Genomic DNA, 13,239 nt, shown 5'->3' with positions numbered 1-13,239 from the left:
ACGTATTGATGGCGCATACGAAGAAAAAAGGCCGCTTGCTAGGCTTCAATGTTGGCGATAAGTATGTTGGACTTGCTGTCTTGGATTCAAGCAACAAGATTGCGCTGCTGGAGGTATTGCCATTCATGCGCATTGTCTCATACTTTGGCCAAGACGAATTGTAGTATATGCTTTTATTAATTCCTGTGCATTTTACCTCCATAGAAAGTGAGCATTGGAATGCACTCCAGTGCATAGGACGTAAAGTTGTACATGGGCTAGTGAGTTTGAGATCTCCATAGGATTCGCAGTCACACTTATTAAATTAGATGGTTGAGTTGTGGATGATTGCATAGATCATTTGTACAAATGTTGTTTATGTTAATGATGTTAGTATGTGCTTCACTTTGTAGGGTTGCCACGTACAAATCTGATTCGGGAGAAACGTACCATAAGTCCTAAATCTTATGTGTGGAATACAATTGAATCTTAAACTTTCAATTGATTCAATCAAGTACTAAACCCTTTACCAACAAGTGCAATTGATTCTTAAACTTTCCTATTGACTAAATTGATCACATTTCATACATATGATTTATGATTTTCCATACACCTTTTTCCATTCTGATTCTATACGAGAACTATTCTCGTATGTAGAATGACCGAACTCGGAAGTCATGAACTTGCTGCAGGTTGTCCCTCTGGGGAATTTTCTATTTTCTTTCTCGGGATCCTAACCTTGTTGTGGTATAAGTGGTTTGTCACCTGTCAAATGGTCTTTGTTGTTGCTATAATTGCCGCGTTCTACTTTGGAAGAAGACAAATATTGACTTGATGGCGACTGCTCTTCAGAGTCTGCTTTTGTGTTAGTATCTCCATTTCTTGGAAGAATGCTCCTGTGGGAATTACTATTTGGATGTGTCCTATAAATAAGTTCTTCCAACCTAAGTTGTTTGGGTTGACTGGAGCATTTTGTTATCATTCTTGGTCTGGCTTCCAACTATGAGTATTGTTGTGCGAAGGGCCTATAAATAAGTTCTTCCAACCGAGGTTTTTTGGGTTGACTGGAGCATTTTGTTTATCATTCTTGGTCTGGCTTCCAACTATGAGTATTGTTGTGCGAAGGACCTCAACAATGAGTAATTTCTCGATGTTGGTTCTGCTCAAAGCATGGTGTTTGTTATTACTTAATTCCCTAAATTAGTATCTTTAAATTCTGCCTCATTAGCTCCTATCTAAAAGAACGAATATTGCTATTGCGTTATGTTTACTTGGGCTAGAATCATCAGACCTTAGTATCTCAATTAGATTAGACCTTAGGTTTTGGGGGTTGATTCCTCAAAAAGACTCAACTTTAAGTCCCATCTAAATTCTGCCTTGATATATATATATATATATATATATATATTAATTTCTTTTGGGTATGAAAAGAACCCTAACTTTTACTCTAGTCCCAAATTTGTCCATGCTTCCAAAAAAATCGCCCTTGGTTTCTTCAAGATTATCAACATCAAAGAATTGCTATTGTTGCATATAACGGTTAGGGTGCTGATGAAGACACAAATTTTGATGACGAATCTTTAATTGGCCCTGATGTAGATAATCTTGAAGAAACCGGTGTTGTTTTTTGGATGCTTGGGTAGATTTGGGACCAAAGTGAAATTTAGGAAAGAGAGTTCCATGTTTTGGTCAATTCTCTTATTGTTTCAGTCTTGGATCACAATATCCTTACTAATAAGTGCACGGGAAGTAATCTGCATTGTCTTGGAAATGTTTCTACTTGGGGCCTGATTGGGTTTTGTTTCCTTGTATACATGCAGGTCTGTGACTTCTCGCTACTTGGATTTGTGGTCGGCCCCCTCTCAACCAATTTTGTAGTAGCAGTCCCGGCATGCATCTCCTTTAAACCATCATTTTCTATAGCTTTTCCAACATGCTATTTACAAATTCCTTAACCCTCTTTGTTGTTTGTAATCGGGCCGTGCAAATGAAGGTTTTCATAGACGAGCTTTCTAAAATAGGAAAATTCGAGGGTGTTTGTTCTACGTATTTGGAAGAAACCTTTACATCAAAGGCGCAACTTGTTTTCCCTCCTCCATCACAATCTCAGCCTGATGTCCAGTTTTTTTTTTTTAAACAATGGTATGGTGTATTATGCACAGTATTTAGCTCAATAAAGTGGTCCTCACCTTCCGACCCTAAAAAAAAAAGAAAAGAAGAAGTGGTCCCTCAACTTTCTTTGTTTCATCCGATCTTTTAAGGTTTGAATTGTGACACTAGAAACAACATCATGAACAGTAAATAAATTCTTGGATTTGTAAGGCTTCATTTTCACATCCTCTACTATATGTCCCACATCATTTGACGTGCCGTGAAGCTGCCAATTTGCCGATGCTTCTGCTTATAAAGTTCTGCTGCTATACAAATTGACGCCCTAGTTCCCTTATCGAGACTCATTTCCATACTTTTTCCATTTGGGCTTCGAGCAATACTAGCTTGTGTCCTTGAGTGGTCCCCAATGTCCCATGTGGCTTCATTTCGCGATGTTTTCCAAATCATTTAACTAATGATGGGGTGATAGTGCTGTCCGTTTATAGTAGGGGTGTTATAATCGAATTGGATAACTTAATTGAACTGAAATTTCATGCATTTTCGATTCGGATAATAATAAAAAAAAAAAACCATTCTGAATTTTCGATTTGGTTAACCAAACCAAACTCTCCCCTCTTTCTCACCTCTCTCAAAATCACCACTTAAAACCCTAATCTTCATCTCTCTTCTCCTCCACCGCCTTCTCCTCTCTCTCCTCCAATTGCGTCAGACTCGCGCTCAACCCCATCCCCAGCGATTAAATTCCTCTCCTGCAAAACCTGCAACAGTGCAACCACGTTCGCCACCTCCCCTGGATCGCCTCCCGGAATCTGAATTTCGCGCTGTAGGGCCTGAATCCGAAGCTTCAGCAGAAGAGGCAGAGAGAAGAAGGTTTGTAGACTCTGAAAGCGAGGGAGGATAGGTGCTGGGGTAGACCTGATTGAGTGGTAGGTGGGGTATGGATTGGGGAGAGAGAGAGAGAGTCGAGTTCAGAGAGCAAGATGGAGACGGAGGAGAAGAAGAAGAAGAAGAAGACAAGAGATATATTTTGCGGCGAAGAGAAAAAATAAAAAAAAATAAAAAAAAAGAAGGAAAGTGAGTTTAAGCGTGGTTAAAAAAAAAAGAAAAAAAACCGAAAACCGGTGGAATTGTGGATTCTCCCTTTGACTTTTGCATGATCCAGCAGCAGCCACGACATTAGTAAGACCAGCTCCCTACGATGGGGGGATATTCCAGCCTTTGACCCGTTAAATCTCAGTCGCCACCTTCACCGAGCCCGCACTGCCGTTCGGGTCCGAGAGGAGGATGTGCCTGTGGTACAGCCTGGGGCTCAAGATGATTTAGGCGAGCCTGGCCAATCTACTGCATGGCTTCGACTGGAAGTTGCCGGAGGGGATGGGCAAGAGGGCTTGGACATGGAGGAGATGCTCTCGACACCGAAGAAAAGAAGATCACAAGTGTTGTTTGTTGCTGCTCTCTCGTGTTGTTGTGTTAAAAATTTTGGTTGTGTGCGTGCGGAAGCATGGTTTTAGTTTGTTCTTGATGTATGCAAATATATGATATACTTTGTAGTGGATGGACAAAGGATAATTCAAGGAATAAAGAACATGATATATAATTTATCTAATTGATAAAAATGGATAGTACAAGATATTTTGATAATGGAGGAGTATTTCATGACATAAAAACCATCTTAACTCTACTCCTCCACACACGATGGAGGTTTAAAAACCTCACACACACGAGAATATATTGGCTACGTCTTCTGCTTCAGTAGCAAATAAGAAAGGCACTCAAATTGCACCACGTGTCCAACGTGGGCCCATGTTGTCAGGCCAATTTCAAAGAGAAGCCCATACTGTGAGGCTTTTGTCGTCCAACCGAGCCCTTATCGTGCGGCCTCCGCCGCTGCCAAATCTTGACGAACCCAGAGGGTTTACAGTGATGATGCCGTCTTATAAAGGTACAATTAGGGTATTGTCCAGCCAAGCCCTAACTGTGCGGCCTCCGCCGCCGCCGAATCTTGATGAACCCAGAGGGTTTACACTGACGATGCCGCCCCGTCGCCTCCGCCTCTGTCTTGAAAGGCATGATTAGGATAATCGCTGACTCGTGGACTATAACCTCTGTACATTAGAATGATTATTGTTTAACTCGTGGACTATAAGCTTTGTACATTAGAATGACTATAAGCTGATCATTGTCTAACTTCCATAATTTAGAATGATTATTGTTTGGCGAATGGAAAGCTTCCTCCATTTGTGGATTTCGTATGCATGTGTATGTATGTTTAAAGCTGTCATGCGTGAATTCATGTCGTGCTTCTGTTATAATACAATCGTAAGCCCAAGTAATTCACATCTTTGGCAATCTTTTAATTAGACACGGTGCAGATGATGTTTGACCTTTAATCAGAAGTTGGAAATTGTGTGAAGCCATCCTTATATTATGTTTGCATACCTAGGATTTAGCTATTTACTTATGAAGTGTACTCTGGAGTTTTTGAGCTCTTTCTGTTATCCATGTATTCTGCCTGTGGCTTTCAAGCTATGTACCTATCTTGCTATTTTAGCATGTTCTTCATGACATGATAAAGGTTCTAAAGTGACAAAAATGGACCAGACAACTTAATGAAAAAGAAAATTACAGCAAATTTAATGATCAGCTCAGAGAGAATTCTTTGAATTACTCCCCCCCACTTGTTTATTCTTTCAGAACTAAATCTCAGAAAACCAGATCTACCAAATGATTAACCATGGACCACATACAAAAATGGACCAGACATCTTAATGCTCAGGTGCTATCTATTCTTCTCTACAGATTTTTCATCTGTTCATAGCATGCATCCGTTCATATTAGGAGTGTTCCTGTTAGAAGCGGTCCTACAGGATGCATTAATTTGATTAGCATCTATTCATCTTTTCATCATGTTAGTTGATTGTGTTAACTAGTGGAAGTGTCCTTTTGGATTCTCTTGAATCTTATGATCAAAAAAGGAAATTAAATTTTAATTTTGAAAGCATAAATAGTAGTAGCATTACAACTAATAGTGATGTGTCATTGCAAGAAGATATTAGCGAATTAATGAAGAGATTACCCTATTCGTCACAACCGATTATGTTAGCCCTTTTAATCAACAACGATTGGTACTTTGCTATTGTGGCCTCAAATCTCCTCTATGAACGGTAGGGACGAAGGACAATCGGGGAAGAAGATACTAAGGTTGCCCAAGATACAACCATAACAATAGAGGAGAAAGTTGTAGTTTTCTTATTTTGGGTTGATGAGGAAATCAATCAATCGGCAAAGAGTGTGACCAAGAGTTTTTGTCGGAGCCAATGTGGAGCAAGAACCAATGTCGACTTACAACGAGGATAAGGGCTATTCGATGGATGCGGAAAACAAGGCTCTCAAGGCAAATCTGAAGAAAATTTTAGATTGAAGATGTTAATTGCGTTGATATTTATAGTAATTTTAGCTCGTACTTATTTTGGAATTTGACTTGTTTTGAGATTTGGCAAACGTGAAGATGTTGGTTGGGCTGTTCATGACCTCAACATGTTTTGTACATGTATGTACATTCTAATTGTGGGATTAATGAACATTTTTTGTCGGTTGAAAAGCACACATATTTGTTGTGATATATTTTTTGTGTACTATGTACTTCTAAGCTCTTATGGATTTGTACGTTTGCTGGCTGTTATGAACTATTGCTGCGTGAGAATTATGTGTAACCGGTTCACAATAGAGATCTTGGTGGATTGATTAGTTATGAGAATTTTCTAGTGGCCAATATGTTGGTTTGCAATCAGTGAGCTGTTTCCTCTGTCTTGTCGCCTTCTTTGCTTCAATTTTTAGTGCTCTTATTCAAGCAGGCGTCTTTTGTTGTTGTTGATATCTAGTGGCGCTTTTGAGTTCCCTGTCCTATTCTTCTCTGTAGTTCCATCTTTGGTCGAAGTTACAAGCAACTTTCTCCCCAATTACCGACATATGCATCATAAATTTTGAATGCTTTAGAAAATGTTCCTATTTGCTCGAGACTAGGTAGGTAGTTTGTTCTTGTAAAATCTATATCATTCACACCTGAATAAGTGCATAAATGGCAAGAATTTCCTATTCTTTAATATTAAGAGCAGTATGATTTACAAAAATTCACAGTTGAAGTTCAAAGAACAGGAAATGCATCGATCATCAAATTGGTCAAAAAAGAATTCAAGAATCATTCAAAACATGTACACAACTTCAATGCTGACGAAACCAATTCATGGTTTACAACATCATCTAATGCTTTCCCTCGCTATATTTTCTAAAATGTCTTCTATTCGGTTGACATGCTTCAAAAACCAATTCAACATGTCCTCTTGGCCCTCTTCGGCACTCTTGACAATAAATTCGTTGTTGTCTTCGCACCTCACACTTCATCCATGATTGACACTAGGGAATATTTTCACATAACTCTCAGACTACAAAACCAGGGTCTTTGAATTAATGGAAGTGTAGAAATAACTAGAGAGGGGAAGAACTAACGAGAATATTTTCACATAATTCCATGTTCACTGGCATAATTTTACCTTCGATTTCATCTTCAGTCATACGACCAGGGTGCTGAATAACTGCTGCTCCAATGTCTTCAATGCCTACTAATTTCGCTAGTGCCTTTCCTGAAAAGTATAGGCAAGCTCTTTTTAACATCTTGAAAGAACCTTTTACAAGTGAACAGAACTAGTTTTTCAATGGTGAAGGTAGAACAAATTTCTCATCACTAAAACTCCTCAGAACTGTGAAAGTGAATTCAGAAAATTTCACCTCCCCAACAAAATCCTGCAACCCCAGTGGCCGACACACCTTTACCCCAAAGGTGAACCTACCCCAAAGGTGAACCGAAACGTAGAGCTTTCAAATGTATGCTCTAAGGACAATACATAGTTATTCACTTCAAGAGATGACATTATACAATTACATATACATAGAAATGCATTAGGAGTCTCGTGACCTGCACAAACAGATAGAACAAACGATCAATCAAGTAGCAATTTCATGGACCAATCGAAAAGCCCAAGAACCACAAAGAACCAAGAAGTACGTAGCTAACCAAAAGAAAGACCCAACTAACCGAAGCAACCCAAAATCAGAATCCAAGAAATGGGCCAATACCGAAAACATCAGCAATGGGAAGAACATCACGCTTGGAAGCAAGTGATGAGGATTCATCCCATCCAAGAATTATTATAATGTACAGAGCTTATAGTCCACAAGTCGGCGATTACCCTAATCGTACCCTTCGAGGCGAAGGTGAGGCAACGGCGCGTCGTCGTCAGTGTAAACCCTCTGAATTCGTCGCGATTCGACGAAGGGGGAGACGGAAGGAGAGAGGGCAGAGTCGAGAGCGTGCACCACCGAGCCTTCTGCCGAAGCCGGAGGGGCTGCACAGTGGTCCGTCGGTCGGGTGCGTCGGACAAGGGGTCGGAGGGAGAGAGGGTCGGGCGCAAAAGAGAGGGAGCCGGGAGAACAGGGGAGAGAGAACGCGCTCTCTCCCTCTCTCTCAGAGGAAGAGCCAAACATATTTCAAAATTGGCCTGATAACGTGGGACCACGTTGGACACGTGGCGCAATTTGAGCGCCTTCTTATTTGCCTGCCACCCTGGAGCAATAAACGTAGCCAATATTTTCTCCTTCAACTTGGCAACTTCTGCTTGCTTACATTTCAACGGATTTGGTTGGCAACCTCCATTTTCAACAATTTTATAGACAGTCTTCAACATGGATGTTGCTGCGAAAGTTCTTGCCTTCATGATTAAGTTAATAGTTTTTAGATAGATTTAGAAAATGGATCACAATTTCTAACATGTTGTGATTTGCTTTGTCCGTACCTTAACGAGGGAATGCTTGACGGTGTTTAAGATATGTCTCGAATCATGCTGTAACTCCTAAGTAAATAAACATCAAGAATAGCTTATGAGATCTGCTCTTTGACGTTGTGGTCATGTAGCAGTTCAGTTGAAACTTCATGACATTATATGTCGCTTTTGCGATTGATGACCCAATGCGCGTAATTTATGGCATGCACCGTGCATCTAATGACTTGTATTAATTAAATGAGATGTGATTGTACGAGTTGATTTGCTCCACAAGATTACGGAGGAAAGTTTGGTACGAAAATTTTAATCAACGGGGTCCCTCTCGTGTCGTCTCCATCCCAACACCTCCACTCTCCTCCTGCTAACGCTCCCGTTTTCCACGTTGTCCTTCGTGCGAATTCCTGTTCACGTCCATCCTTCATTCTCCGTCTCGCCAATAAATCGTGGTGCCCCTCTTCAGCTCCATCGGGGATTGGTTCTGGCCAAAGCCGATTCCTGTCGATTCGTTACCTGTGATTTAGCGATGGGGAGCTTACGCTCACGGGCCTGCTGAAGAAGGCAGCATGGGATTTCCCCGATGGGAGAGCTGTCTCCGCCTGTGGAGAGTTCGACCTGACGCATGCGCGGCTGCAGGAGCTCGCTGACCACGCCGCTGCGCTCCTCGCCGCCTCCAACATTGGTGCCGGTGACGTCGTTGCACTTGCTTTCCCCAACACCATCGAGGTATGTATGTCCCCACGAGTACGACGGTGTGAGTTTTCGTTTGTGCGATGATGTGAATTTCAAAGCAAAAAATTCCTGGTGATGCTATTTAAATTCGAGAATTCAATATCTGGAAAGATCCTGGTAATGATGAATTTCTAATTATCAGATTGATCACTTGTGAAAGATCGACTAAGAAATAGCTTGGAAAAAAAAGATGTTTCTTGGAGTTTTACAGTACTTCGAGAACGGAGCAACAGAAATGGTGTCGATTTCTATTGAAAGAAATTGCATCTGAGGCACAAAATTTCTGTGAGCGCATGGTTGCTTTGACGTTGCAAGTTTTTTATCGTCTATTGCGAAATAAATAGGAACGAATTGATTTGGGAAGAGAATGAACAGCGTTTTTTGTCGTGTCCAAAAGTTGTTTTTGGGGATGTACAAGCATCGATTCATCGTCAAACAAAAAAGTCAAAGCTTATCAAAAGGAGATGGATGGTTTTGATGAAATCAAACGGCGACAAACTAGTGTCTGCATATTCTGCAAATACGTATGTGTTATCTCCATTCCGCAGGGACTAGCGTGATAATTTGCTGATCGGAAAATATGTGTTTATTTTGCAGTTTGTGATCCTGTTTCTGGCGGTAATCCGTTGCCGAGCCACAGCAGCTCCGCTTAACCCCATATACACAGCTGACCAGTTCAAGACCTACCTTTCCGACACAAAACCGAAGTTCCTATTGATACCACGAGAAGGTAACCAACGGGCTCAATCCGCTGCTTCCAATCTTAACATCCGCTGCCTAACCACCAAGCTTCGCTCCGTCGATTCCAAGATCACTCTCTCTTCGATTGACAGAGAGCAGAGTCTCGACTTGATATCGGAAGTCGTCAACGATCCCTCGGATGTAGCTCTGTTCTTGCACACCCCTGGCACTACGAGTCGCCGCAAACGCATGCAGCTAACTCAGCGCCATTTGGCTTCATCTGTTCGGAACATCAAGCGGGAGTTTGAACTAACGGAATCAGACTCTACAGTGATTGTGCTTCCGTTGTTCAATGTGCACGGCTTAGTTGCTTGATTATTGAGCTCTTTAGCTGCCGGAGCTGCCGTGGCCCTCCCGGCAGCTGTTAGGTTCTCGGTGCCTACATTTTTGGGAGATATGAAGTCATACAATACCACATGGTACATAGCGGACGCTTCACTCCACCAGATCATCCTGGACCGCCACCTCAGCAAGCTAAAGCTGGCTTACCCGAAGCTTCGATTCATAGTGAACTGCAGCGTGTCGCTCGCGCCATCTATCCAGGCTCAGCTCGAGGAGGCATTTGGTGCAGCCGTGGTCGAGGCTTATGCAATGATGGAGGCTACTCACTTGATAGCTTCAGACCCCTTGCCTGAAGATGGTGAGCATGACCTCGAGTCAGCTGGGAGACCCATGGGGCAGGAGATGGCGACTTCGGATGAGCACGGGGCCATACAGGCGGCGGTGGCAGTAGGCGTGAGCCGTGCAGTGTGCATAAGGGGACTGAATGTGACCGAGGGCTATAAGAACAATCCAAAGCCAAATAAGCAGGCCTTCTGGTGCAGGTTGTTTCATACGGGTCGTGTTGGATATATGGGTTCGGATGCTCGGCTCTCGAGGTCGAGATTTTTACCAGATGAGTTAGAAGTCGCCAGTGCATACTGGGGCAATGATACGCCGGAGGGAAATAATGCACCTAAGACAACCAAAGAGAACAAAACCGAGACCGAGAGAGGTAAAGAAGAAGGCGGCCCTAGTTTGAAATTAACCATAGACTTCGAAAAGTTCAGTGGACCAAAACAATTCTCCTACGAAGAGTTGATGATGGCAACTGCAGATCGCAAGATTCTGGGAAGAGGAGGTTTTGGCGTCGTGTACGAAGGGCACATAGGACATGCTTGCACACACGTCGCCGTGAAGGTACTAACCTCTAATTCACGCCAAGGAATAAAGGAGTATGAATCCGAGGTGATGACGTTAAGCCAACTTAGGCACAAAAACCTTGTGCCACTTATAGGCTATTGTCACGAGGCGGATAAATTCATCCTAGTTTACAAATTCATGAGTAAAGGTAGCGTGGAGGATCATCTGTTTAATGGAGGAACCTTGTTGGACTGGGAAAGTAGGTACAAAATCGCCAAGGGATTAGCCTTGGCACTATATTACTTGCATGAACAATGTGATCAATACGTGATCCATAGAGATATCAAGTCCAGCAACGTCATGCTCGATGAAAATTTCAATGCCAAATTGGGAGATTTTGGATTGGCTAGGCTAGTAGATCATGCCAGAGGGCCAAGAACGACTGAACTGATAGGAACACGGGGTTATGCAGCTCCGGAATACTGTGCAACAGGTAGGGCAAGCAAGGAAACTGATGTCTATAGTTTTGGGGTCGTCCTTTTGGAAATAGGATCTGGGAGAAGAGTTGTCGACCCAGAACGAGGCTCAATAGGCTTCGCACAGTGGTTATGGATGCAATATGGGCCCGACAAGTTGGCCCATGCGGTGGACTCGAGGCTCGGCATTTTTTTTGACAAGAAACAGGCGGAGGCCTTGATGATGGTGGGGCTGTGGTGTGCTCATCCCATTGCTACTTCTCGGCCTTCGATTGAAGACGCAATGGCTGTTTTGAACTTGAAGGCAAAGATAAAGCCTCGCGAACTCCCCTTGAAGATACGGCAGTCCTCACATCGTATTGATCGGAAGGTTTCGCCTGGATGCTTGGGGTTTTGAGCGGATGCCTCCCTCTGAGTGCAAGCAATGCTGCCTCTTCTAGTGTTACATACATGTTTGCATTTCATCTGCAAGCAAGGTGTTGTCTATGTCTGCGCATTTGGCTTTTAGGCAAGTGCCTTGCAGATGGCGGGCAATGGTGTCTCTTGTAATGTTGTATATGTGCAGTCGTGCTTAGAATTGTGTATCCTGTAACTGGGGGTACTACTTGGGTTATTGGTGTATAGTTCTGGGGTAACCTCGCCAAGCAGCAGGAAGTTTTTGCTTCCATGTTGGGGCAACCTCTACTGCTTGGTAACTTAGGTAGGCCAATAGGATTGCGTTCATTATTTTAATATGCTGATGCATGTGCACCTAACACCCCCTAAGTTTCCCTCTGTATATTTGTTTTCTCTAGGAAGAGGGAATACCTTTTGAGTACTTTATATCTTGGAAGTCTTGAGGTCTAGATTGAACCGGGATAAAACCCTTTAAGGACTTGCTTAGGTTCAATGCCTCTTTTACTGTTACATATATGTCTATAGGTCATCTTTAAGCAAGATGTTGTATATGTTTGTGCATTTGGTATTTAGGCAAGTGCCTCACGGATGGTGGGCAATGGTGTCTCTTTTAATGTTGTATATGCACATTTGCACTTAGAATAGTGTGATAAGACACTAGCCAATAAGCGATACCGACAACATGATAAAAGCACAAAGAAGGAAGAGGAAACATAAATTCTCGGAGTAGCTCTGGCAAGTTACGAGATTGTTGCGACTTCCTACAACCATCCGATAAATTGCATGAGGAACAAGATTCATAAGATACTAACAAAGCAAGACATCGTCTTAGAAGAATGCTAGAGGCTTTTTGACTCTACTTCGCTCTCATCACCATTGTGCCATCCATCAATATGGAAAACGCAAAATTAGGCAAAACTCAGACATAATTTCAATTACATATCATTGGCTGATCATTCTACCAGTTTCAAATGGTGGCGTTTGTCTATTCTCTCTTGTGTAACGGATTCACAAACTAAATTTGTTAGAGAATACTTTTGAGCAAATTCTTCAAAAGCTTTACTTCAAAACCCAGTAGATCAAGCATCTAGCTTATTGGTGATGCATAAAGAAACTCTTTATTTGGTTGATTGATAGGAAAGCTATACGTGATAGATTCGTATATAACAACCATTATTAGGACTATGCCTTAATATTTAAAGTAAAAAAATTGGTATCTAGCTATTGGACTGTCATGCCCTTGAATCTCGTGCGCGCGCACATCCCTCTAGGGTCGATAAAATTTTGTGACTTCCCAAGACGAGTTGCCGACTCTTTCATTTTAAGCACATGCGGAAGCGAAACAATAACCCCAACAACAAACAACATGTGATAGGAAAGCACGGCAACATTTCACAAAAGCACACTCTTATAAATGACGGGGTTTAGGTATAAAACGAGTTTGGTCAAAAGCTTACAAAAGACCGGCTCTAAAAAGGAAATTGTCCTACGACATACTAGTTGGACACATATACCGATCCTTTGGACTCCACCTCCACAGACTTCAGGGCTTCGGTCTTCCATGACCACCTGAAAATGGTTATACAATAACTAGCGAGACAATATCTCAGCAAGTCCACCACCTAAACCCTTATTAGGAAGAAAATACACCTCAGAGCGCTCTAGCCACACAACCACATAATTTGAACAAAGGACTTACCTCGCCTCAGTTTCCTCATGTATGTTAGCACAATTCAATTCATATATCACATAAGGGCAGTAGCAACACCCGAGCATTTGGAGCATTTCATTCAATCTTAGTCAATTAGTAAATCAAACAGTTGAATCAACACCATTAATCCATCATT

At 42.1% G+C, this 13,239-nt stretch overlaps 1 long non-coding RNA gene and 1 pseudogene across 3 annotated transcripts; one reads left to right on the top strand and one right to left on the bottom strand.

The window, feature by feature from the left end:
- Positions 1-6,171: 6,171 nt before the first annotated feature.
- On the bottom strand, positions 6,172-7,590 carry LOC104446020. 3 transcript variants are annotated; one of them, XR_005550991.1, is made up of 4 exons: positions 7,338-7,590; positions 6,877-7,063; positions 6,642-6,731; positions 6,172-6,533 (listed from the first exon to the last, which is right to left on the bottom strand). It is a non-coding gene; the product is annotated as an uncharacterized LOC104446020 (long non-coding RNA). The 3 variants fall into 3 exon arrangements; XR_005550989.1 differs by having other exon boundaries at positions 6,642-7,063; XR_005550990.1 differs by having other exon boundaries at positions 6,642-7,063; positions 7,349-7,590.
- Positions 7,591-7,985: 395 nt separating this feature from the next.
- On the top strand, positions 7,986-11,828 carry LOC104446019 (annotated as a pseudogene).
- Positions 11,829-13,239: the final 1,411 nt, after the last annotated feature.

Source organism: Eucalyptus grandis, chromosome 5, assembly GCF_016545825.1.
Source record: "Eucalyptus grandis isolate ANBG69807.140 chromosome 5, ASM1654582v1, whole genome shotgun sequence".
Taxonomy (NCBI): domain Eukaryota; kingdom Viridiplantae; phylum Streptophyta; class Magnoliopsida; order Myrtales; family Myrtaceae; genus Eucalyptus; species Eucalyptus grandis.
This window is presented reverse-complemented; position numbering and strand designations above follow the sequence as displayed.